Source organism: Protopterus annectens, chromosome 7.part0 (assembly GCF_019279795.1).
Source record: "Protopterus annectens isolate FY-2018-M chromosome 7.part0, PAN1.0, whole genome shotgun sequence".
Taxonomy (NCBI): domain Eukaryota; kingdom Metazoa; phylum Chordata; order Ceratodontiformes; family Protopteridae; genus Protopterus; species Protopterus annectens.
Window position 1 is genome coordinate 1,894,132,573 of NC_056739.1, and position 26,322 is coordinate 1,894,158,894.

General features: G+C 38.5%; 1 protein-coding gene across 1 annotated transcript in view; it reads right to left on the reverse strand.

The window, feature by feature from the left end:
• AGBL1 (AGBL carboxypeptidase 1) overlaps nt 1-26,322 on the reverse strand; it is a 4,745,443-nt gene that overhangs the window by 4,143,207 nt on the left and 575,914 nt on the right. The window lies entirely within an intron of this gene.

Consider the following 26,322-nt stretch of genomic DNA (forward strand, 5'->3'; position numbering starts at 1 on the left):
GCCTAAACACCATGCCTGATGTACGTGGATAGAATGAAAGCAATGTCACTGTAATCTGTATTGTATAGGATGAGGTGACATCTGCCTGGCCTCTAGGCCAGTTTCTGACCCTTCTCTGGTGGAAATAGTGCATGTCCACAAATCAGATATAGCTGATGACATCAGCAGTATCTGGTGGGGAGAATCTGCTAAGAATAGTGTCCCACATGCTGGAGCAAAAGACGCTCTGCAATGTCAAGCAAGTGCACAAACACACACACTCACACACCCCAGTTGACTGCAGTGAGAACAGAACCCCTACCTATTTAAGTACACAGACTACAGAACTCTGTATTTAAGACAAGAGTTATATCTGAAGTCTGACTTGCACAGTGTCAGACAACACTTTATAGCTGATGACATCAGCAGTGTCTGGTGAGGAGAATATGGCAACAACAGTTTCCCACATTCTGGTGTAAAAGGCTCTCTGTAATGTCAAGTAAGTGTACAAATACAGACAGGTAGTGCAGGGGCAATAGAGGTAGTGCTCCCAGGTTGGGTCCCAGACATGCTGGGCATTGGTGCTGGAGCTGGTGGAGTGGGGGCAGGCTGATCCACTGGGGCTGGCCTACCTCGCTGTGCTGTGTAGCATTTAGTGACCTGGTACACATGGATGACATGGAAACATTTTGACAACACATAATAGAAAATAAAAAAGAGAGATAATGGTTGGGGTGAGAGGAAAAAAAAATAAAATTAGTACCAGCATATGTGAAATACAATGCATTAACACAATTATACAACTATTTTATTTGAAGTATTACATTTAAATATACATCCCGACAAACACACACTATAACTGCAGATTGCTGAAAGTTATCCTTGAAATGTACATATATTGCACATATTTGTGCTCCAGTTATAGAGATTACAGTTAACAGCAGGGCATTTATGACACTTGTATAGAGTTTCATTTACTGTAAATGTTATTAAAGAAATGCAGTATTGTATAGTTGTGACTCATGGCATTTGAACCCACAACCTTTGATTACAGTCTTATATTTGACTCCTAAAGCTGGTTTGTGCTACAGAATAGTGCATGCATACTTGCTTTTACAGTTAGGATGTGCATGCTCAATTTGATAGAACTACAAAGAAAATCTATTTTTAACATACTTCTCTTGTGCTGCATACATATCACTGGTTTACCTTCGTCTCTCCATTCAAACAGTATGAGGCTATCTATTAAATTCAAGTTCAGCATTAGCTGGGGAAGGAAGAGAAATGAACAAAATAGCATTATGCATACCATTCTTACCTATGTTTAGCTTTCTATTACAAATGCTCTCGTATTATCATACTTTCACAGTTGTGGGATGTCCGCAGTTTCAAATTCAGTCAACCAAAGGTTGTGGGTATCTCTTTTGTGCCTCTCTAGGTCATTAAAATGATGCGTACACTGTTCTTCAGTGTGTGGGATGCCAGTAGCCTCAGACTTGTACTGGGAGCCAGAATAGTCACCCTACAGAAGCCTTTGGCTGTGGTGCTTTACCAGGAGTCCAATAAATATCCTGGGCTCCTGGACACCCCAACTCTGTACCCTTAACTAGTCAGCTTCCCCACTAACTCTAGACATATCTAACACCTGAACTAGAGCAACGGCAACTAATGCTTTCCTGCCAATTCCAGTTGTTGCATTTACTGGTAGTGCATAATCCTGAACAATGATGTCAACCTCGTTTGCACAATGTTAAGAGGAGAGCAGCAGTTCCAAGCAGGGATGAAAACATATTTGAAATAGGAAAGTTAATTTGACACTTGGCCTTCATTTGATGATGTAGCTTGGAAATATATATTGAAAATTGAAAGGTAACTGTTAGGTGAGTTAAGTTTGCAGACATGCACTGTGGGCCTAAATATCATGACCTGACACATTTGTTTTTGGCTTTATACACTGATAAAATTGATTTTTAAAGTGTGGGATAAGGGACAAAACATTTTCTTCCACAATGTTGATTCTCCATCTTTGTCACAGAAGAAATGCTGTTCAGACATAGCCAGGAACCATTCATAAATACAGGTGACAGTTTGAGGCATTACATATGTATGTGTATGACCTGACAAAGTTGTTGTATATAGATCCTGTTGTGTATGTGTCTTATATAATTGTGAAGGCCATGCAAGTCCAGATAGCAGAATTATACTCATATAACTATAGTAGACATTATCCCCTTAGTCATACATCTGAAAACACAATAAGAGTGTATTATCCCCCATACATATAATTCATATCAGTTCCACTATCTAAAGTGTTATAAGTGAGAATGAATATAATGAGAAATGGAACAATAGTAAAATTGTCTGGAATATCCTGTATCAGTAACCAGCACCATGTGTTTGGCAGTCCTACACTTACACCTGTTGCTACAAGAATGTTGAAATAACACTTGTCTATTTTTCAGTTTATTGCTGTAAACTGCACTGTCACAACAGTAAAAATAGGTTGCACACCCTGTACTAGAACGCAGGACCATCTGCACTCCAGCTCTACACTTACACCTGTTGCCACAGGACTAGTTACATGACATTTAATTTCCTACTCATTCTTAAGTTCTCTGTATTAACTGCCATGTAATGCCACTTAGCATATTTTCATGGTGTCTAACAGAATTAATTGAATGCATCCATTTTCAATTATTGGCTATCTCTATCCTGTCTGCAGTTGTTTGATAGCTGCAGGTGTTGGGGAAGATTGTCAACCACTGTGCAATGATTCTTAGTGACGTTGTGCAATGGAAAGCACAGACTGCAACAATGTACTGTTTTGACCTTTGCACTTTTAAAGATGCCTGTCTACAGCTGTTCTGCAGGTGTTCTGTCTGCTTCCTGTATGGGTCACTAGTCCCAGTTTGTGCACTGCTAAGAAATGTGCAAACGAGATAAGCATAGCCAGACCTGAAATTCATTTTTCTGTTTCCCTTGTTTGTGCTAAGCCACATACCACACAACCACTAGCAAAAAATAAATAAAAATCAAAAGGGAAAAGTAATTGAAATGAAGAAAATCAGTCTATGAAATAAACAATTTAAAATGTTGTTAGTACACATGAAATATTTCTACATTGGTCTGGATTTGAACTCTCACTCCAATGACCCTTCAGAATACAGTAAGGCTGTCTTATCCTTTGTAGCATTGTAGCAGGGAACTGAAATTATTGTGCATACAACCAACTGCAGCATCATCTACATTACTAAGAAATCACATAGTTATTTGTACATGTATTAATTCTGAATGTAGTGCACTGAGTGATCACACAACCATTTATGGCTATGGCTTGCAAAAATGTAGCTCTGTCTTACCTCTCTAAGTTTGTTGCTTATTCTTGACTTATATGACCAGTAATCTGAGACATGCAGTCTGCAAGGCATTATATATCATTGTCCTTAAAATGTGTGAGGATATTAAATGTCAATAATATACAGTTGTCAACAAATGAAGGGGAGGTTGGACATTAATGAACAGAACCTATGAATCGTGTGCTGCTTACTTACCTTTCATTCTATACACTTTGTAAGTCAAAACTGACACACCAAGTGTCGACATTGCTGTTGTGTTTTCCTTCTTCCCACTAGTAATCATTCACATTTGTAGTCCATTAACAACAAACATTGTACTGAGTGTCTGCACTATGTTTACATTAGCTACACATAGCCAAGTATTTGAAATTTAGCAAGTCTAATGAGTTACACCTCATTTGCATCTTCACAATGCTAACAGCCCCAAATCTACACCACAAAATGGCAACCATGTACCTAGGGAACCTAAAGGTGAGAAGACTTATTTATGTGGTGAACACAGAAGAGGCTATTGCTTTGGGATATAGCTGCACAGAAGACTACTGATCTGGAGAAGGTATGCTTGCATTTTCAGCTACATACTGCAGATGCTAAAATGTAATTAAGAAAAGTCTCTTTCACACACAAACTCTCTCTCACACACACACACACACACACACACACACACACACACACACACACACACACACACACACACACACACACACACACATTACTTAGAAGTGTACTGATAGCACGGGCATGTTTGTCAGGGCATTTCACAGGTATACATGACTGGCAATAGCTTAAAATGGAATGTTTTGTGCTAAATGTGTACATATTTTTCAAGGACAGTTCATTTGATAGCACTTTTAGCATTTCACTGATGGTTTGTTAGAAAATATGTAATTTGCCTCTTCTTTTGGGGCTGGATGAGCAAAGATGCATTTCTGTTTTCACACAAATATATGTTGCTATTGTTACTGTCCATTGTTTTGCATCCAGCCTTGCTTTGTATTTGAATGTAATATGGTATAACCGCACAACTTCTGTTGTTCATATTTCAAATATCTAGACCATTTTATGTTTCTTCAGTGGGTAATACTGAATGTAATGTTTATGTGTATTATCCTGCTGTTGTGTTTTACGGCCTAGGATTATGGCACCCAGGCATCTCAAACATATGTGTATTATCCTTCTTTTGTGTTTTAGGACCTAGGACTATGGCACCCATCTCAATCCCCAAAAAACACCATTCAGTAACCCTGAGAATCAGGTCATTGTGGAAGATTTTAGGTGACATGGTGCCTTTCTGCTTGACAGGGGACATGGAGATATGTTAGGCAGAATGCAAATTTGTCAGCAGATAGTTGCAGATGTGAATGCAGTAGGCAGCCACAGCAGGCCATATGATCAGGTGTACCACAGGGCCACTGACATGATCTCATCTGCATGGAGAAAAGAGCCTGTGATCAGATAGGTACTGGGGGTAGAATGCTATAGAGCCACCACTAAAAGCAAATGAAGAGCTCCTGTCCATTGTCAGGGATCTAGATATTCCCAAGAATGTGCAGAACAGCATGTCCTTGACATTGGTGCTACTGGTTCAGGAATAGCAAGTATGTCCTAGGAGGAGCTTCGAGGTAGGCTTATGTATCTCAATTGTTAAATCCTCTTGTAAAGTAAAACATTTGCATCAATAAGTTAGTTCTGTTTAACAAGAAATTGGTTTGGGGGATTGTAGATTGCTACAGTTACCAACACATCCTGATTGATTACACATGGGCTTAGGTTGGACTTGTCATCAGAGTTCTTATAGAAAGTATAGTTAATGGACATATAAAGGGAAAAGAGTTTTACCTCCTGTATTACTGTTGATTGTGATGATGTTTTCCTTACCTTTTGTTTAACGTCTTCCAGGACCATCCAGCATACAGAGCCTACAATCATCTGCACACGGCAAGCCAAACATTTTTATGTCAGTACTGATGAGCAGTTGAAAGAAATATTTAGTTTGTGATGCTGGTGTCACAACTGCTGCGTGTATTGCTGTACTGTCTGTAATAGTGGCACCACTGTTAGTTTGTTAGCATATATTGAACTATTGGGTAGGTATTAATTTTTTCTGTGTTGCTTATTATCACAGGTGATCCTGCAGTGGAAGTGTGGAACTTCTACCATCTGATGTCAGAGTATCGGCAGACTCTGATGATGATGGTGGTCAACTAGAGGCACAGTTAGGGGGGTGCATAGGTTGAATCTGACACTGAGGTAAATATACAGCCATCACCTATAATTCCATTGGACACAGCCATTAGGTCTATGCCTACGCATTTCAGTGAGCCCTCAGATATTGGACAGATGGAGGGTGAGACACTCAATGGTTACTGTGGCTTCGGTGTCTGTTGACTCTGGCCAAAGCCAAAGTGTTGGTGAAATGGCATGCAGGAGGTATGATAGGGGTGCTTGGAGGAGGCCTGCTGTCCATCCTCCACCTGATCCAGGTGTCTCTTTCCATTCACATAACATATGCTTAGGGCCATCATGGGGGTAGAGGCACATTCCTATAGGTCCTCCAGAGAAATGTTTAGGGTTATAGATGTGGCACAGGCTAACATGTGTGACTGCCTCCACTGTGTTGCTGATTCAGTGGATCGGATGAATGACACTTTGGAATGGACGGTATCTGTGAAGGAATATCTGATGGTAGGGGAACGGCATCCTCTTGGGCGTAGGTCAGCCACATCATCTGCTGTTAGCTGATGTAGCCATGCCCAAACACGATCCCATAGTGGCAGTACTTCCAATGTTCCTTCAGTGGTTGTGCTGCCTACACCCAGATATGGCAGGCTATGGAGTAATGATCCTGAGTGTCTTTTTGAGAGATGTTTATCTAGCAGACATCAGTCATGTTCAGGTAGCAGCAGTGCATCTGACTGTGGGCATGAAAATGTCAGTGCAACACCTGGCAAAGCCAGTTCTCATGGTCAGGTATGACAATGATGAACTGCCACCTCTATCATGCATGGCTCACACCTGTCCAACATACCAAAACATAGAGCTAGCCCAGAGATTGGCTGTGTTCATGCAGACACTCACACACTTATTTCACCTGGAGGACCCATACAGACATGCACACAACAGTTACATGGCTCAGCCAAGAAGCTTAAAGCTCATTTTGTCTCACTGGCCATTTGTTACTTTATCCAAATGTCTGTCTGCTTCTCTTTCTTACTCACATACACTCATTGACCTTTTGTGCCAGCCAAGTCTTCCTGCCTACCAACACAACACCCTGTGCAAGTGATGCTAACTGTGCCATATCCTTGTTTTCAATCTTTTGGATTCAGAGATACATAACATTTGTGTCTAATACTTAGGGTGCATAGCTGACTTAGTGCATTGTATATCTGCATTTATGATGTTGAATTGGTAATTGTACCTTTGACTTATATTGGTCTTAGAAAGTTAGACAGTTGTTAGCATCAAACATTTTGTACATCAGTATTGTTAATGATTTTATGAGTGTTGTGAAGTCTAAAACTAAAATGTGTCTCATTACCTTGTAACTTCTCTCTTTAATGATTTTTCTGTACAAAAGCATGGTGCTAAACTGAGAACATTCAGTGACCATTAATAATTTTGAGAGGTATGACTGCATAAATCATTGATTCCTGAGGCCTACTACTTGATAATGGACACATATAAGTCACATAATTTTCTGCTGTCATATGTTAAAAGTCATTTCTGTACAAATAACCCACCTTTTGCTTGCTTACACTACCAACTAACAACATGCAAGGGTATGCCATTCATTCATATTTTTACACAATACACTCCAGGTTCAACACTTACCTTGTAAATCCAGGACTTGCAACAGATTTAGTTCAGTCTGTCTGATGCTAGCAGTACACAGCCATTACATGGGTAGGAAAAGGTTGTGAGCATTGCCTGGCATCAATGCTACAGTATATATGTATGTAGAAGGAAGGTTTTTGCCGTTTAGGTGGTGACTGAGTGTGCATGCATTGCCTTTTAGCCAATGCGAGGCAAATTGAGCACGCCTATGTCTGCCTACACCCACAGCAGCTGCTGGTTCCCCCCTCTGACTCCAGGATGATGTTGTGTAGCATGGCACATACAGTAAATATTTCAGTACATGTATATGGATTGTACTGCAGGGCTCCAGATGTATCTAGGCAAGGAAATGCAACTTCAGCAGACCAAACACAAGCTCTATGAAATTTCTGGTTTGAGCGTATGCCTCATTATGGTGTTCTTCAGTGAGTGTGTATGCATTTCTGATGGTGTCATCAGCCTCAGTTCCAGTGCATAACCTGCATCTCCCAGTAAATGACCCTGTGGGTTATCCCCCCTAGTGAACATCTGATACAGTTTGGAGGTGTGCCAGACATATGAGTTGTGGTAACTGCCTGGGTTTCCAGCACACACTTTCCAAATGATTCCCTTTGCATTACACATGACTTGGCAGTTAATAGCTTGGAAGCCCTTTCTATTATGCAGAGCCTTTCCTGTTCCCTAGGTGGTGCCTTAACTTCTACATGGGTGCAATCTATGGCACCCAGTACTTCATGGTAGTGTGCTGCATGGTAGAACTCCTGCATTTTTCTGTCCCTGTCTTCAGGAGTACGGGGAAAATGTATGTGGTCACTAGCATGTTGGAGCATAGTATTCAATAAATGATGGAGAATCCTGGATGCTGATGCCTGTGAGACTCACAGCATGTCCACTACTGGTCTCTGAAAGGTACCTGTATCTAAAATTCTAAGTGCTACACATAACTTTGTCTCCACTGGTATGGGTTTCCCTTCATTTGCCCTGGCTCTGAATGACAGAGGTTGCAGAGTTCCTGTAGTGTGTCTCTATTAACCCTGCTCTACAATTTCCACATCATATAGAGTGTGATAAGTTATTTGGGGTCTGAAAACTCTTCTCCTTCTTGACCGTGGACTGTTAGCAGCAGCAACAGTATAGACTTTAACCTGTTTCACATACACATGAATTAGAGCAACAGCAGCCCCTAACATTGTTTCTGGGTAGACTCCTTTCCATGGCTGTATTCAAATAGGTTTTGGAATTTGCAGGGAAAACCAGCACTGAGTCTACAAAGTTGCTTTATACCTTGTTGAATAGCTCCTCCATCTTGGATATGTTGATTAGCAGACAGTTCAGCTACTTAAGCTGTAATTAGCATGCCTCATTGTTTACATTGTTTGCACAGCTCTACACAGCATGTAGAGCCACTCACTGAATCTAAAATAGTGCACTACAGTGTGAGCACTGCACTGTGACGCACACATGGTGTAAACAGGCCATGTAGGCTTTACTGAATCTGGCTGCTGGTGTAATAATAGTAGTAATATGCACAACTGTAATGTGAACAAATTCAGCACGATGAAACTGATAAGAAAAGGACACAAGTTATTCAGTCATTTATTTTCCCAAAACTATAACCTGCTTAATCCAGTACAAGTTCCTAGTGAAGCTAAAGCCCTAGAGCCTGTTACAGCATTAGACAGACAATACAGAAAATTCTCCTGAGAGGTGTGCCACTAGACACATACATACATCCCTTCACTTTCATGCTGCAAACACTTTTAATGGCCATTTTAAGGAATGTCACTTCACAAAAGGCATGCCATTCAGATGTTGCAGGAAACTGCAGCACCCTGCACAAACCCACATTGATACAGAGAGGAAGTACAGGCTGTACACAGAGGATACTACAGCTAAGAACTGAAATAGGGAATCAAATGGAGAGAGAGAGAGAGAACAATGCTAACCTGTATACTATTGTGGCACACATAGAAATTATGGTTATGATTTATTTTTATTTTACCAAACAAGAAAACTAAAGTGTTAGAAAAATGTTAAATCATTTAAAAATACAACTGTTAAAGATTTTGGAGACAATGAAAGACAGTCAAAACCCTAACCAGTATTTATCAAACAAGCTTAGAAAGCACACCTGGAATCCTATGTAATTCAAAGGGGAATACTGACTTACTCAAGACTGTCATTTCTGGTATATACCCTTGTAACAATATGTGAGTAATGAACTTAAAATAAGTATGTCTGGTTGCTGAAATGTGTCCTCCAATTAATAAGCCTCTGATCTTCTCTCAACACTTTCAACAATTTAGGCAATGTTGATTAACATAACTTATTTATGGAATCTGCATCACTAGACTTTTTGTCAGACAATTACGTTTACCCCAAGTAATAACCATGACAACCAGTGTACTGAAGCATTGTAACAGTGGCTGAAATCAGTATACATGGTCTCATTAAGAGGGTGCTTATCACAGTGATAGAGTACCTTGTTCACCTTCCAGAACACTTTTGAGTCAAGACAACCAACCACCAGTGTCCTGGAGTGTGTCTAAAATTACTAAATCAATATACAGGGCAACTGTGATTACCACTCCTTTCCCCTTACTTAACTATATTAACTCAATAATCACAGAATAGTGTAGAAAGGATAAACATCTTGTAAAAGTGAAATTACTAGTCATACAAATTGGAGTGTCACAGTCATGGCAATAACACAGGAAATGCTGTTGAGGGGCATTATCTACAGGAAGTTGTCCGTCTGCTGAATAATGACAGTGGTAACAAAAAAAAAAAACAAATCTGGTCTCCACAGTCTCACCAGGTGATACATCTATCTGTGCGACAGCAGCATAAGTATTTTGAGCAATACATAACTAAGATATGAATGCAACATTGTAACAAAAACATAATTGCCTTGTGCCATCTGTTATATTGTAGTATTGCATGTTTATTAGAAGTGACTACTTTAGTGCTTGTGTATACAGAGCACCTGTTGTGTAACCAAAACAAACTTAGCACAAAGTTACATAAAGAAATGGAAGTTGTACTTTGAAATTTGACTTCCAACCAGAATAAATCTAAATGACAGGTATCTGTCTCTGAGACAAGAAAAGTTATTTTTATTTTAAGACTCTATTCAAAAATTTTGGAAACAAAGAAACCAGAGGAGAGCATTCAGGAAAGTTAACATCGTAGTGCCACTAGACCTCTACTGTTGTGCTCTAGCAGTGCTATGGAAGTAACTAGTGATTCAGAGACTTGGCAGAGTCCCATGGATTAAAACTCAGTGTCTATTTCACACACACAATCCAATACAGTCACAATACTGCCCCTGCACAGACAAAAACCCACACATCTACCCTTACGATACTTAACTTTTGTGATGACAACAGACCTTCATATACCATGGTCAGCAATAGGTGTTCATCATAAAATCACTGTGCTTAATCCTCACTGCCTTGCTGATAAATAGCATGGTGGAGCTTGTCATTGATTTATACTATTACGCAAATTCAATCCCATTGTATATGTCTGGGACAGAACATATGGCTAATTTATATTAACTATGCCCCAGGACTGCTGCATTTATGTAGCACTAAAGCAGTCTTTGAATTGCTCCCGCATAGTACACTGAGCAATCCTGATAATCTAGGATTAAAGAGTATTTTATTCATTTCAGAATAACTCCCAGAGTTTGAGAATGCATATACAATATATAATATATATACATATATATATATATATATATATATATATATATATATATATATATATATATATATATTTTCATTTACCTGACAGTTCATTTGCCCGACAGAAATTTCATGCAGCCCAATTGTCTGACAGTCCATTTGCCCAACTGTTCATTTGCCTGACAGTTAATCTGCCCGACAATTAGAAAAAAGCAAATACAAGGTATATGTCCTTTTCCCCACAGTAGTGCAACCCTGGAGTTAGAATATATTGCTATTGGGGGTGTGAGGGACAAAGCCCCCCACCTACTTTGGTTTTATATTGTCCACTTTGGCTTTTTATTGTTCACTAAAACCAAAGTAGGTGGGAGGCTGTGCCCCCCTCCCCTCCACACTCCCCCAACTATATATTCTAACTCCAGGATCGCACTACTGTATGGTTTACGATTGTTTGGTCATCAGCTGCTTTGGTAGACAGGTGGAAGTGCAGTGCTTTTACACACACACACACATATATATATATATATATATATATATATATATATATATATATATATTAATATATATACAGGATCATAGGAAGTTACTAGGCTATTGATCCTGAGGCCCTTACAAGCCTAGCCAAGAGTCTAGCCCATGTTCCGACAACTCAGCACCCGTTGCTCCTTTCCAGCAGGAACATAGGTGGAATCCCATGGGTAAATTTTCTGTTCCCTATCCAGTTATACAGTTTGCACTTAAAATGTATGGTTTGGTTGACAGGTGGAAGTGTGGTGTTTTTAAGATAATGTGCACTTTATTGAACAAATGCTTTTTCAAGTAGTGTGTGCTTCATCAAAACAAGTAAGTGGGATGTTTAGTAGGTGTGCCAGTGTATGTCTGTGATTGTGTGTTGACAAAGCTTAGTTAAGGGGATAGATTATGTGTGTGTGATTATGAATGTTTAGGGTTAGGGTTAAGTTAGTAGACAGATTAAGTGTATGTGTTTATGTACATTGTAAGTGCTCGAGCTCTTGTGCAGTGGTAATGTAATGTGAAGGGTTTATTTAATTTATGATGCAGATTAGGTTTAGGGGCAAGGTTAGGGTTAGCATGTATCACTAAGGTGCAGCAGAGAGGTATGCAAGTTATTACTGTATATGTAACCATCAGATATACACCAATGTGATGTATGGAGATTACAACTGTTATTTAAGATGAGGGAAGAGAGGCAAGCCTGATCATTGATTGATGTTTAAATGTTCACCATGCATGAAGAGTGCACAAATCTATGTACTTGGAACTGTTAAATAGGTTCATTGGTGTTTACTAGGCTAATGACCACAAGGGCCTTTTTAAGCCTAGCCATGCATCCCAAATCTCTGACAAGTTCTGATACCCTTGATAAGTTTAAGCATGGGCCTAGGAGATGAACCAAGCATTGGCCTGAGAGATGAGCCAAATATATCATGGCAGGAAAAAAATGTCAGCGCTTAGGTTTTTGTAACAGCACATTTCAGTGTATATACATTCTTTTATGAATCTCTTCCCATATCACAACTCACTCCATAAAACTACTAGATAAAATGCCACATTCTTTTATGTATCATTTTCCATATTACAGCTCACTGCATAAAAGAACTAGATAAAATGGAATTTCTGTACTAATGCAGTTTATGTCACTATATGCTAGCATTTCTGGCATGAACCATTTGAAATCCCCTTGGCAATAACTGCTCAAAATAATGCCACTTTTCTTTTAAGATCTCACAGTGATCTTAGAATAGAATTTGACATTACAAATACAGAAATTATAGGATCAGCATATGAACAATCGTAATTCTATAGACAAAATGAAACAGTTGAAAGAATATCAAATACACTTCTGTGACAGATAACAAGACAATATAAGACAAAAGCAAGCTAAGCAATTAGATCATACTTGCAGTGAAGCAAAATGTGAAGTCAGTCAAGCATACTCAGTAGAATGTCTTTGTTGATTGCACAAACTCAACCAATTTAAAACTATAAAATGAGTCACAGTTTACAAGCATAAATATGATAAATATGAAATGCCTTTCTGTAGTGTGTTTTATTGAAGAGGCTGTACAAGATCAAATAATCATTGCTCGCCTTTCCAGTCATCACACCAGGCACGGTAAACTTGCAGTTAGTGAAGGAAAATTGTCATTTTTGTTTTTATTTTACATTCATGCAATGGGGGCTAAGGGAGAAATGACAGGCTGCTATTTATTTGTGAACAATAGCGTGAAACTGCCCTGCATAAATAAATGTATTTTTAAGTTCTTTGGTTGTTTCAACTATATTTAAAATAGAAAGTGGTCATCTGCTTACAAAGTGCAAATAATCAGATATCTGGCAAGATAAACTACAAGGGCTGGAGAAGGTCATGCAGAACAGGAGATACATGTCAAAGCTTTTAAGCGCTCACCTCCTAAGGTCAGGTCCTCCTGTTGTCTGGTAGACACCAGCAGATCAGGAATCATCTCACAACCAGACAAGGTATATAGCTAGACTTGTGGAATGATGCTGACATTTGAGTGGGGTGGTGGTGGTGTTCCCTGTGCCACACCTCTTAGCACAAAGTAGCCTATCAGGAACCAGTACATCTGAAAGAGGCAGGACCTTCACTTACTCACTCATATATACACACACACACACACACACACACACACACACACACACACACACACACAGACATATATATATATATATATATATATATATATATATATATATATATATATATATATATATATATATACATACATCAGCTTGCCAACTGCCCTCAATATGATAACCTTTCCTGAGATGATCCACTGTTCAGCTGTGAGACACAATAGAGTCCATGTAAACCACCGAAGTTCTTCCTAGAGAGGTGGGACCTACATCATGAATGGAAATGTTGGGACAAAACTTGTGATTGCCAAGGGGTTCACATCATGAAGGGAAATGTTCCATACCCTGTGATTACCACAGGTGCCAGCCATGGGACTGAGCTATGTGCTGGGGAATAAAAGCAGTGGCTGACCTGTACTACCAGGGGGTAGCTAAGATAAGGTATGTGTGAGTGTGTATAATCAGTAGAAAAAAAATATATAACATATAATATATCTATATGTGTCTTTATCTATATATATATTTATCTATCTATCTATCTATCTATCTATCTATCTATCTATCTATCTATCTATCTCTCTCTCTCTCTCTCTATATATATATATATATATATATACACACACACACACACACACACACACACACACACACACACACACACACACACATGTATGTGTGTGTGTGTGTGTGCGGTTTACTATCAAAATGTAGAACACCACTTGAGTGAAACTGAGATGGCCAAATGTGTCTTTTCCAGTTTTCGTAATGCCATATGCACAGTAGCGAATGGTAGTGTACATTCACTAATGTGCATTTGATTTTCTGATAACAGATCACACTACAGTGGGATCAGAAAATGTACCCTTTTCCTCACTGTAGTGCATTCTTGGAGTTGGAGTATATAATTTGCAGGGAGTGTGGGGAGTGCAGGGTTGCTTTTCCCCATGCAAAACTGTAAAACCTTGTGTTGTAGACATACAATTTGTAAGGTACTTTCAGCACAACTTCCCAAAGGTCTGACGTCCATCCTGTCATTCTGAATTTGTTCGAATGCAGAAGGAGAGGTGATGATTTTTGACATTCTGTAAAAGTGACATTGCTAAATTCGGAATGTCAGTTCAATCAAGTGAATAGATTTTTTTTTTTTTTACTTTCAACTTTTTGATAGTAAACATATACATACACACACACACACACACACGCATATATGTATATATATATATATATATATATATATATATATATATATACACACACACACACACACACACACACACACACACACACACACACACACACACACACACACACACACTCTCTCATACACCGATGCACATACATACATACATTAACTGTAGTGAAATGTAGGACTTCTTCAAAAGAGTGCATACTTGCCAACACCCTAGTAATAGGCTTCAGAAAATAATAAAGGATTGTACATTTTATGTGCTAGTGATGGCTGAATAAGAGTAATTTTTTTAATGAGTTTATGACTCCTTTGTGACATTTTAAAACAATCCACTGCCTTTTTTTGAAGATGACATTTGTTTTTGGTCTTGAATGACATTGTTAATAATTTCTATTTTACCTATGAAATATTCTCAGGCTTTCCTCATACATAACATCTTTTTGCTTTTCATTTCCTATCATATATCAGTAAATTCAGCTTTCAAATCTGAGTAAAGTGCATTATATGCCTTAAAGGTCATGAATAGTTTATTTTTCAATATATTATCTGAAGAACGTACAGAATCACAGCACACCATCATAATATCAGTAACAGGAACATTATTTGGATCGAAACACCCACATAAAAGCAATTAGTGTGCAAAAGCAGATTCATAAAAGAGTTAACATAATATACATCATTAATGCACTGGTTGGCATTTTACCATACAAATCTGACAATTCATATATGATTACATACAAAATAAATTATGACAGAACAATAAAACTATACTGAATTCAGTCAATCTGGGAGAAATAAAGACTGAATATCTTGCAGGTGTCCATTCATATCTGGATACAGATTATTGGAGAATGGCAGGGTAGAATAAAGCAGAAAGTTCATAGGACAGATAGAAAACACCTCTTTATCACAGAAGGCTAGGGAAATATTTTTATTTGCTATGATCGGCTGTCATCAGCAAAGGCACTGAGAGCTATGTATAAAATGAATAATGGTAGCAGAAGGATTTGCAGAAATCTTCTGAACAAATTAAACAAATATGGGGACTTGTCTGTGACATGCTATAATTAGAAATTATGCATTCCTAAAAATATATATATATATATATATATATAAATTGATAGATATAGACATACTTCAAAATGTCAAAGTGTAAAAACATCTAATGGCAAAACATTGATACAAAAGGATTGAAATTCAAAATAACACCTCATGTTCTTTTGCAGGGGAGCAAGTTCTCCTTACTCCCCCCTGATAATTATATATACCATCTTTGAGATCACACAACAGCAGGGAAAGAGCAAACTCCCCACAACCACCCTCAAAGGAACACTGGAAGAAGCAATCAAAAAAGTTTTCGATCACTTCTGCCATCTGTAAAATGTTCACTATTATAGGACTAACCCATAGGCTACGCTCTCATGACCAAACCAGACCAACAATGGGTACATCCAGCATTACCCACACCCAGCTGTGGGTTATTGTTATTATACAATGACATTGGTTCTTTACTTTTCTAAATAATGTCCTTGTATAATGGTGCTGTGCTGCTCTTCCACATTTTTCCCCAATATCCTGGGACTTTCATGATGTACTGCGCATGCATATGGGACTTATATTCCCATGCTTATGCAGTACATTAGTGCTATGTAAAGGAAGCAAGGTGAAAGGAAGATCTCTGTCTCTTTTTTGTTTGTTTTTAATTAAAAAAATGAAATTGGCAGACTTTCTTTGCCTGGCAGCCTGATAGAGTTTTCTTTGTGCCAGCTATTGAGTCACTTTCCAGAAGCTGGTGGATGCTGCCATACCTCTAAACCTCCTATAACAAGAAATCTGGACAAATCCTGAAATAATAGGGGGACAAAGTATGAAGTATGTTGATAGGTGATCCATATGAATTTTTGAGTTTTAAAGAATGTTTCTTTTCAGATAATATTGACTTTTTAGACATTACCATTTGTAAAAATCAAACCAAATGTATTGGTACTTGCTTGTATAAGAAACCGGTAAAGAGGAATGGTTTATTACCCAAAACTAGTATGCACTCTCAGTTTACCTTTATTAATGTAATGAATAACCAGTTCCTAAGAGTAGCAAAGCTAAATACAATTGATTTTACTATGGATGAACAGATGAAAAACATGACAGTAGATTTTATAGAAAGAGGTTATAATAAGGGTGAAGCTGAGGCTGCATAAGAAGAGATTAGAACATTAAAAAATTCTTTAACAAAACTTATTTTCTCCTCAAAACATGTTACAAATAATACCAAACATATTGGAAATAATGCCAGATGTATTTTGAATTACAATAAGAGCACCTTTGCTGTTAAGCAGATTATATGTAAATAATGGCACATACTTCAAGATGTCCCAGAACTAAGCAATTTTGTCATCCATCAACCTAGGTTTTCACATAAGAGAAACATCAACTTGAAATTATGTTGTGTTACAAAAAGCAATCTAACTTCTGGATTTCCAGCAATTCCACTAAAAGAGGTGCATATACTTATAAATGTGGCAATTGTGTTTTTTGTAAATACATAAAGACTTGTAAAACTTTTTCTCATCCTGCAACTGGTAAAGTGGTTGAAGTTAAAGCATATGAGAATTGTAATACCAGGAGTCCAGTATATTTACTTAAATGTGACCATTTAACTGTTATTATGTAGGTAAAACTAACAAGAGGTTAAAGGATTGTATATCTAGTCATATTTAAGATCATAGGATCATAGGAGATTATTAGGCCATCGACCCAGAGGTCATTTTAAGCCTAGCTTTTTCAACCCAATGTAATACCATGAAAATGCTAGTCAGTATCCAAGACTGCATTTAGTGATGACTTCCCATATCCAGAAGGGTGGTGGGTGCTATCCCCAGTAAGAATTGATGGTGCCCCATCCACTCGTCCAGTTTTCTCTTGAACAGTGTCAAAGAGGTGCTCTGTTTCACGTCAATTAATAGCCTGTTCCAAAGAAACAGCAGTTGCTGGGAGATAAATCTGTCCCTCCAGCATGTCATATTTAAGTCACAGGCCATATTTAGGTGCCTGGAATGAGTAGCCCTAGTCCTGTTTGATTTACTGATATGCAGCAAGTTCATTAGCTTTGAGTCTTGGATTGCCCTTTAGGCCAGGCATAAGTCTTCCCTCAGAAGTCTATATGACGCAGAGATGTGATCCTTTAACCTCGGGTTACATTAAATCAAGAGTTTTGTGTCCTACCTACCTCGGTTCCAGTGATTATTTCAGAAATAAATCAAGCTCTACCTACTAATGCTCTTTTTAAACATAAACTTGAGCAAGGAATGCAGCATAATTTTAAATTCAGGATATTAGAAGTGTTATTTGAGAACATAAGAGGTGTAGACATTGTACATAGAACTCAGAAAGCAGAACTTAACTGGATATTATGCTTGAAGGTTCATATTTCATCAGGCCTGAATAGTACTGTCTCTTTAAAACCTTTATTGAGAGAGAAACAGAATTGTGTTTGAATTTGTTAATTACATTTTTCATCTGATTTTAAATTTTTATTTAAATCCACTTGTTTATTCTTATACTAGTTCATATAACTGAGGAAGCCTTCTGGATGAAAGTTTTTAAATGTGCATTTTTTTATTATTATTTTACATTAAATCGAGTGTCGTATGCCCTACCTGCCTTGGTTCTGGTGATTGTTCTTTTCTAATACCTTGACAGTCCTCATATCCTGTCCTCTCTGTCTTGATTTGTGCATTCAGGTACCCCATTAACAAAATCATTCTGCTTTATCTAGTAGGTCCTGCAACTGCTATCTGAATGCACTTGTTTCTTCACTATCACAATTCTGCTGTGGAGTATATGAATTTTGCCCTCTCCTTACATTGTAGTCTGACTGACATGAATCTGTCTCTAATTCTGATGACATCCTTCACTGTCTTCTGAAATCTCTTCCTAACCACGATTTCCATAACATTTTTAGTCTGACCTTCCACCCGAGTAGTAGACTCTGGAACCAAAGCCAAGTGTCTTTGTCAGACTTCTCTTCCATCCTGGATACTGAATATAGAGGACAAAAAGCATTCTTACCATCATACCATCTACTTCCAAGCTGCATCTTGTCTGTGAAGTATATTAAATGTAGAAATCCTTAGCTCATGTTTGGAAGGTTGATTGGTTTTACATCCAGCTTTCACTCAACAGAGCTATCCGTGGTAACCCAAGCTTGGGCAAATGGACACTGGCTGGCCAGTAACCTTGATCCAGGGCTGCTGGGCTTTATGATGGGCACACACAGGCCAGTAGGGGCAAAAAGACTCCTCCCACTATTAGCATGTGTTTCTAGCATAGGTTGGAGTAGGCCAGATCATCAATCCACTTGTCAGGTGCAAATACCCATGCCCATTTTTGACAATATCAGTCAACAAAAGCAAATCACCTAGAGTCAGTTTTTATGCATTGAGTGGCTACCCCTGATGCTGTGAGCAGTTTGGGATACATATTCTGCTATCCAGAAGATACTGTAGACCACAGCTGATACCTAAAGTGATCAGTCTACAAAACTATTCCCCTAAAATCACCACCTCCAATCTTCTTGAGTGAGTTTGAGGTGGAAACATCAATCATCCATCATACTTTTTGCAACATGGAGAAACAAGGATAACATACAGACTCCACACAAACAGAGATCAGGGTCAAACCTTATACCTTGTGCATTAGTGGATAAGACCCTAACCAGTATGCTGACTGTGTAGGTGCCTCCATATAGAAATTATTTTTTTTAACTTCCTAGGGTGCCCATTATAATATCGAGTGGGGTGCACATTCCTTCCTCAACCTAGGTATTCATGCATAGCACTAACCCAGTACAGTTTCATCTCCTAGTATAGGTTTCTCACTTCCAGTCCATAATTAATTAGCCCCAGCATAATTAAACAACCCCTCCTCTCAGATTCTATTATTTATACTATCAAGTTTGCAATCTTTTTGCTGTTAACTTATCTTCTGAAATGCAATCATACTGATTGTTTTGGAATGCCTTGCTCTGTGAATCAGTTTGGTGGTGGTGTCTTTCACTCCTACACTGCTCTGTTTCATTCCCCCCCTCCTCTTTTCTTAGTAGTGTATAACAGTTTCAGAAGGTTGCATTTACTAACACAAAAGCATTTTGCCAGATTCCTGAAAAGCAGAACACCCACCTCAGGTGCAAAACCTCCCCCCACACATTACCTCACTAGACTCCTTTCAACTTTTCAAAAAACAACTTCTATTACATCTTAACAACTTCTGGCTCTGCTCTTGTACCAATCCAGACTAAATGACTTCTTCGCTCTTCAGCCATACCTCCCTACGTAAAAATCACTATCTTTCCCTGCTATTTCAAATGACTAAATTACTGTATTGTTCTAAAAAAAAAAAAAAAAAAAATGAATATATAGCTTAGGCTATTTGTTTTTTACCTGATTTTTTTTCGCTGTATTTTCTACTACACTAAAATGTATGCATTGTTGCTTAAATGTTTAACCTTGTTTTAATTGTGGAGCTTTTCTCCCCGGGCCTCCACTGAAAATGGAAATTATCCAGCTGGACTAGCCCGGTCAACAAATGTAAAATAAATAAAATAAATAAAAATAAATAAAAATAAATTTTATCTTCTTAAAGTATGCACTTGAAGTGTTTTGTAAATGAGTTGCTGTCTTATTTCTATTCTAAGTACTGCTTACACAGATGTTGCTTTTTAAGAATTGCTAATGATATCTTTTGCACACGGTATTCATTGACTAAGTGTGCCAGATTCAATACCTGTGTTTTCCATGAAACAAGATGTTTATTTCTGCTTATTTTGTGTTGTAACTGTATATTTCTGCTTATTTTGCAATGTATGCTGTGGCTGTGTAACTTTTTGTGATAACAGTTATTAGCACTGATGACACAGTTTTAAGACTGGATTATCCTTGGGATCTGATTTTGGTTCCTGGCTCCAGCTACCCATATTTTGTTATGATGACCTGAACGTAATAGTGAAGAAGTACAGTATGCTATACATAGAGTTGTGCCCTGTTGTGTCTTGCCTAATATTCCTTTGTTAAGTACATTCAAAAAAGGTTATTTTTTTAAATGAAATGTCTTGCAACGTTGTGGTCTGTAGCCAGGAAATTATTTTGGTAACATGTCTTGTAATACATATTGCTCTTCTAGTCTGGTAATTATATTGCATTTTGAAACACAGCGATGTTTGCATTTGAAGGTTTTAACATTATTTAACCAGCAACTGCTGCCGTGTGCACATAATGCCATGAAATGCACATATTGTAAATGCCTAGCATTGGAGATACTTAAATTTCTTGTAAAGTGCACACACTGTAAATGCTTAGCATTGTGGTTATTAAAATACCTAGCACTGCTGTTATTTAAATGTTTAACATTGCCGTGATTTAAATCTACAATATAAATTGTAGGATACCATGTCAGAAAGTGTGATATGCATTGTTATTTTCTTGGCACACAAACATTTCAATTGAAAATTGCTACTTAAAATCAGAAATTGTGATACATGTTGTTGCCTTAGTACACAAATATTTCCCTTGAAATTCTTCTCCTAATATGAATGTACGTGGCCTCCCACATGTGGAGTTTTTGTTTTATGATTCTAAAAGTCACTGCATGCTAACTGGGTCTAAGGTAGACAGGTACCTTCTTCTTAAATGAAATTTCATGTAGTTTATTTAATCTCTGACTCTTTTTACTTGAACATCTGATTGTGTATGTTTTTTTTTCTCCGCTTGTTCTTAATTTGTCCTTTTTGACTACATCGTTTAATAGTGTTATTCTTACACACTATCAATAATACCTATTTTAAGTTATCTAGTTCCCCTCATATTTCTCTCTATTTTGTTTCTCTCTCTAGAATCCTTTCTATATAACCAGACTGACTGCCAAATATCCAGTGAATTTCACAATTGTGACTCCCTGAAAGCAAGCAATACATAAAACAATGGTTGAGAGAGTGGCATAATGGTTAAGGTGTTTATGTTGCAGACACCAAGGTGTGGGGTTTGATTCTCATGTGGGATACTTGGCTAGACATAAAATGGCCTACAAGGGCAGTTAGCCTAATACTAATCTATGAAACTATACATCCTAACCCTCACTTTGCCTGGCCTAGAACAGATGAACATTAGCTCCCACCAATAGTAAGTAGGGTGTCCATTGTAAGATCTAGTAGGGTGCACCTTCTTGGCTGGACCTGGTTGTTGATGCATAGCAGTAACTTGTTAACTTTTCATCCCTTAGAGTAAGTTTCTAACTTCACATCAGTACTGTATAGGGCTCAGGATAATTAAACAATCCACTCCTTCTCAGATTCAAAGATTCAAAGGACAACACAAGTGGAGCATAAGCGAAATTACAAGTGTCAGCTCTCGAGAGAAATGCAGTGCAAATAACATAAATACAGCAGTATCATTGAATAACAAGTAAGAAAAGAACACGTATGTCATACAAGAAGTAGTTCACATTACATAAACACACTCAATACTCATTATCCAATGATACATAAATACCCACCACCAAACCCCTTCACCATTAAGATAGAGAATAAATAGAGACTAGTGAATAGCAGCTGTTTAGTTACCATATTGCACTTGTTAACCTTAGGTGTGACTCAGTATAGCCGTAATATTGCATAATAGTAACACTGGAGGTAATTGCTCAGAGCAGCAGAATTAAATGAAGAATAGAGGCTTCAATGTATCAGGTATTATGGCTTGTGGCTGAGTTAATACATTTCACAGCTGTAGGATGCAAACTGAATCCAGTAGTCCTACAGCAGAAGCTGTGGTACCTCCTTCCAGATGCAAGTTGTGAGAACCAGTTGTGGACTGGATGGGTCGAATCAGCTAGTATACTGTTTGTTCTCTTTCTTGCTCTTGTAAAGGAAGGTTCCTGAATAGAAGGGGGACTTGTACCCAAGATTTTCTTGGCCACCCTCTGTAAATTCTTCTTCTCAGAAACTGTGCAGTTGCTGAACCATGCTATGAAGTTGCCAGTGAAAATGGTCTCGATAGCTCCCCTGTAAAAAGTGGCAAGAGCAGACAGTGGGAGCATGGGTTTTGTGAGTTTTCTCAGGAGGTGAAGCCTTTGTTGACACTTTTTGACTATATGGTTGGTATTAATAGTCTAGGAGAGGTCGTCTGAAATGCAAAGGCCCATGAATTTGGTTGTTTTGACTTTCCGTTCTACCTCCCCTTTGATAGTGAGTGGCTGGTGAACTGTTGCCTTTCTCTTGAAGTCCATAATCATTTCTTTGGTCTTATTAACATTCAGGTCCAGATTGTTCCTATCACACCAGGCAATCAAAGTGTTCACCTCATCCCTGTAGTTATGTTCATCCCCACCATGAATGAGAACTACAACTGTGGTATCATCAGTGAATTTTATAATATGGCTGAGTTACATTTTGCAGCACAGTCACGGATGAGGATGGTGAAGAGCAAGGGTCTAAGCATACAACCTTGGGAAACACCAGTATTCAAGGACTATGCCTTGAGAGGTGTTGTTTCCAGCATGTGTCCATTGGGGCCTACCAATCAGAAAGTCAAGAGTCCAGTTACATTGATGCTTGTTTATCCTGAATTTCACAAGCTTATCCACCAGTTGCATCAGTATCACAGTTTTGAATGCAGAACTGAAGTCAATGTACAGCAGCCTTGCATAGTTGTTCCTCCCTTCTAGGTGTTTTAGTGTAAGGTGTAGTGTAACTGATATCGCATCTGCAGATGATCTATTTGCCTGGTATGCAAACTGGAGCAGATTGAAGGACTTAGGCAGACCTGCAGATAGATGTTTCTTCACAATCCTCTTAAAGCACTTCACGACGTTTGAGGTTAAGGTGACCAGTCTGAAGTCACTGAGACAGGTAGGGTTGGGTTTCTTTAGAAGTGGGACATTAATTGTTTCCTTGAAATATGACGGAACTTCCTCCATAGCAAGGGATGAGTTCAAGATGTCTGTCAGTACCAGACATAACTGATCAGCATATCCCTTCAACACCTTGCCAGGTATGTTATCTGGTCCAGCAGCCTTCCTAGGATTCACCTTCTTAAATTGAAGTCTCACCCTCCTCAGAGTTTTTGGTGAGCACTATCTCCTCTTTGTCAGTGTTTGTTTTAGAAGGTATAGTGGTGTTCTTCTCCTCAAATCTGCCAAAGGAGTTCAGTTCATTTAGGAATTTCAAGCTGTCATCACACTGGGGTGTTTTGGTCTTATAGTCCTTGAGCTGCTATTTCCCCTGCCATAGGCTTCTCATGTCCATCATGTCTTGGAAGCAGATCTGAATTCTCCTCCCATACTCCCTCTTTGCCTCTTTGTTGCCCTTTTTCAGATTTGACCTGGCTGCCTTTAACCTTTCTTTGTCATTTGCCTTGAAGGCTGTGTTTCTTTCCTTCAGTAGCTCATAGATATTCCTTGTGAGCCAGGGCTTCTGATTAGCACTTATAGTGATGGCTTTCATGGTGTTTACATCCTCCATGCATTTATTTATGTAGGTAAGAACTGATTCGGTATAGGTGTCTATGTCTAACTGGAGGTTGTGCGTAGTTGCTTCTTTGAAGACCTCCCAGCAGATGGTATTGAAACAGTCCTGAAGACAATTCATGGAACCCTCCTGCCAGAATCTGATCTGTTCAGTTGTCGTTTTTTCCATGATCAAAGTCATCTTATAGATAGGCAGAAGCAGGATGGCAGATTGTGATCAGAGCTGCCTATATTGGGGTGCTTCAAAGCTTTAAAGGCTTCTTTAATATTGCTGTAAGCTTTGTCTGAGGTATTCTCCCCTCTGGTGGGGAAATACACACAGGGGAGCATCTCCTTAAACTCAGCTCTGTTGAAATCACCCACTATCACATGTGCAGTTTATGTTTCTGCTTTGTAACTCACAGATAATATTATGGAGTTCATTTTGAGCTTCAGATTTTATTACTTACACTTTCATGTTAGCAATCTTTTTGCTGCTAACTTGCCTTATGAAGCCCAATCATACTGATTGATTTTGGTCGCCCTGCTCATTGATTCAGGTTGGACCACCTCCATTCTCTGTCACTCGGCTCAGACTCATTCCTTCCCCTTACTCCAAATCTCACCCACTCCCTTTTACTCTAAATTTAAGTCACACAAACTCTTCCCACTGCTCCTCTCAACCTATCATCTTTAAGATACCATCAGCAGTAACCTCCTATCAAACATGTATAGCCCTATAATTCCTACACCTACATCATTCTCATCACTTTCCCTCTACTCACATTCAGTCACCAATGTCAGTCTTCACCTCTTCCTTTACCATAAGCTATCTCACAAATGCTCTAAACTCCACCATCCTATCATTTCCTCTTACCACAATGTTGTCTCAGCAACATATTGACCTTGCACATTTCTTCTTATCCTCTTTCCCACTTAGACAATGATATATTTAAACCTGCTCTTCATCTTAACATGTCTTCTCTTAGCCTTCCTAACCTTCCTTATTTCACACATGAAAACCATTCCCATCCACTTGCAATCAACTAATTCACAAGTTACTCCAACTAACTGTAGCCAGTAGTCACTATCTTTAGATAATTACATCATCCCTATACTCCATTTCTCCTATACAACTTCAGAAACACAATATTCATCATAATAACCAACCAGTCCTTAGATTAGCCCCTCCTAGTCCTTTGAACATTCACCCAAACCTTGCTCTACTACCCATACATCTCACTCACCCAAAATGCACTCCTCAACCACTCCTCAACCACCTATAGGTTCATAGGTTATTATGGGGCTAATGGCACATGAGCCTTTACAAGCCTAGTCAATAATCCCCAGGATATGACAATATTATATCTTAATTCTCAAGATATGGGATGGGGTAGTATCAGGGCAGTGGGTCTTTGGGTATTGGAGCCCTGAATCATTTTACAGACTGCCTCTTTCCATAAGGGCATGGGCAGCACCTCAGGAGTAAATTTATGGTTCCCCATCCATTTATCCAAATTCGTTTTGAAGAGAGAGAGGGACAGGCTTTGTTTTATGAGGATGACAAGTTTATTCCATAGACAAGGTCACCTTTGGGATGCAAATCTGTTTCTCCAGCAAGTGCTGTTAGTGTCACAAATAAGGTTCAGGTCCATGGAAAGCATAACCCTTGTATAATGTTTCTTGCAAATATGTAACATTTTCATCAGGGCTGGATCAGAGAATGTCTTGCAGGTCAGGCATAAGTCCATCTCAATAAAAGATATGAGATAAAGGGATAGGGCCTTTAGTCAATGTCCATAAGACATGTGTGTTACACTTTGCATGTTTTTAGTGAAAAACCAATGCGGACACTCCAGTTGGTGAAAGTGTCTGGTTAGGTACATGGAGAAGGGAGCACTGTACTCGATTATGGGCCTGATGAGGACAGAGTACAATGGTACAATGACTTCCTTTGATCTTGATGCCATGCCTTTACTTATAAGTTGAGCCACACAGAAGGATTTCCTCACTACTGTAGCTACCTGGTGGTCAAAGCATAGGTTACTATCTATATGTATTCCTAGGTCCCTCACCACTAGGTCTACTTTTAGGGGTGTGCTAGCAATATTATAATGGGCAGAAATAGCTGATTTACTGAAGGGTATGATTACACATTTTT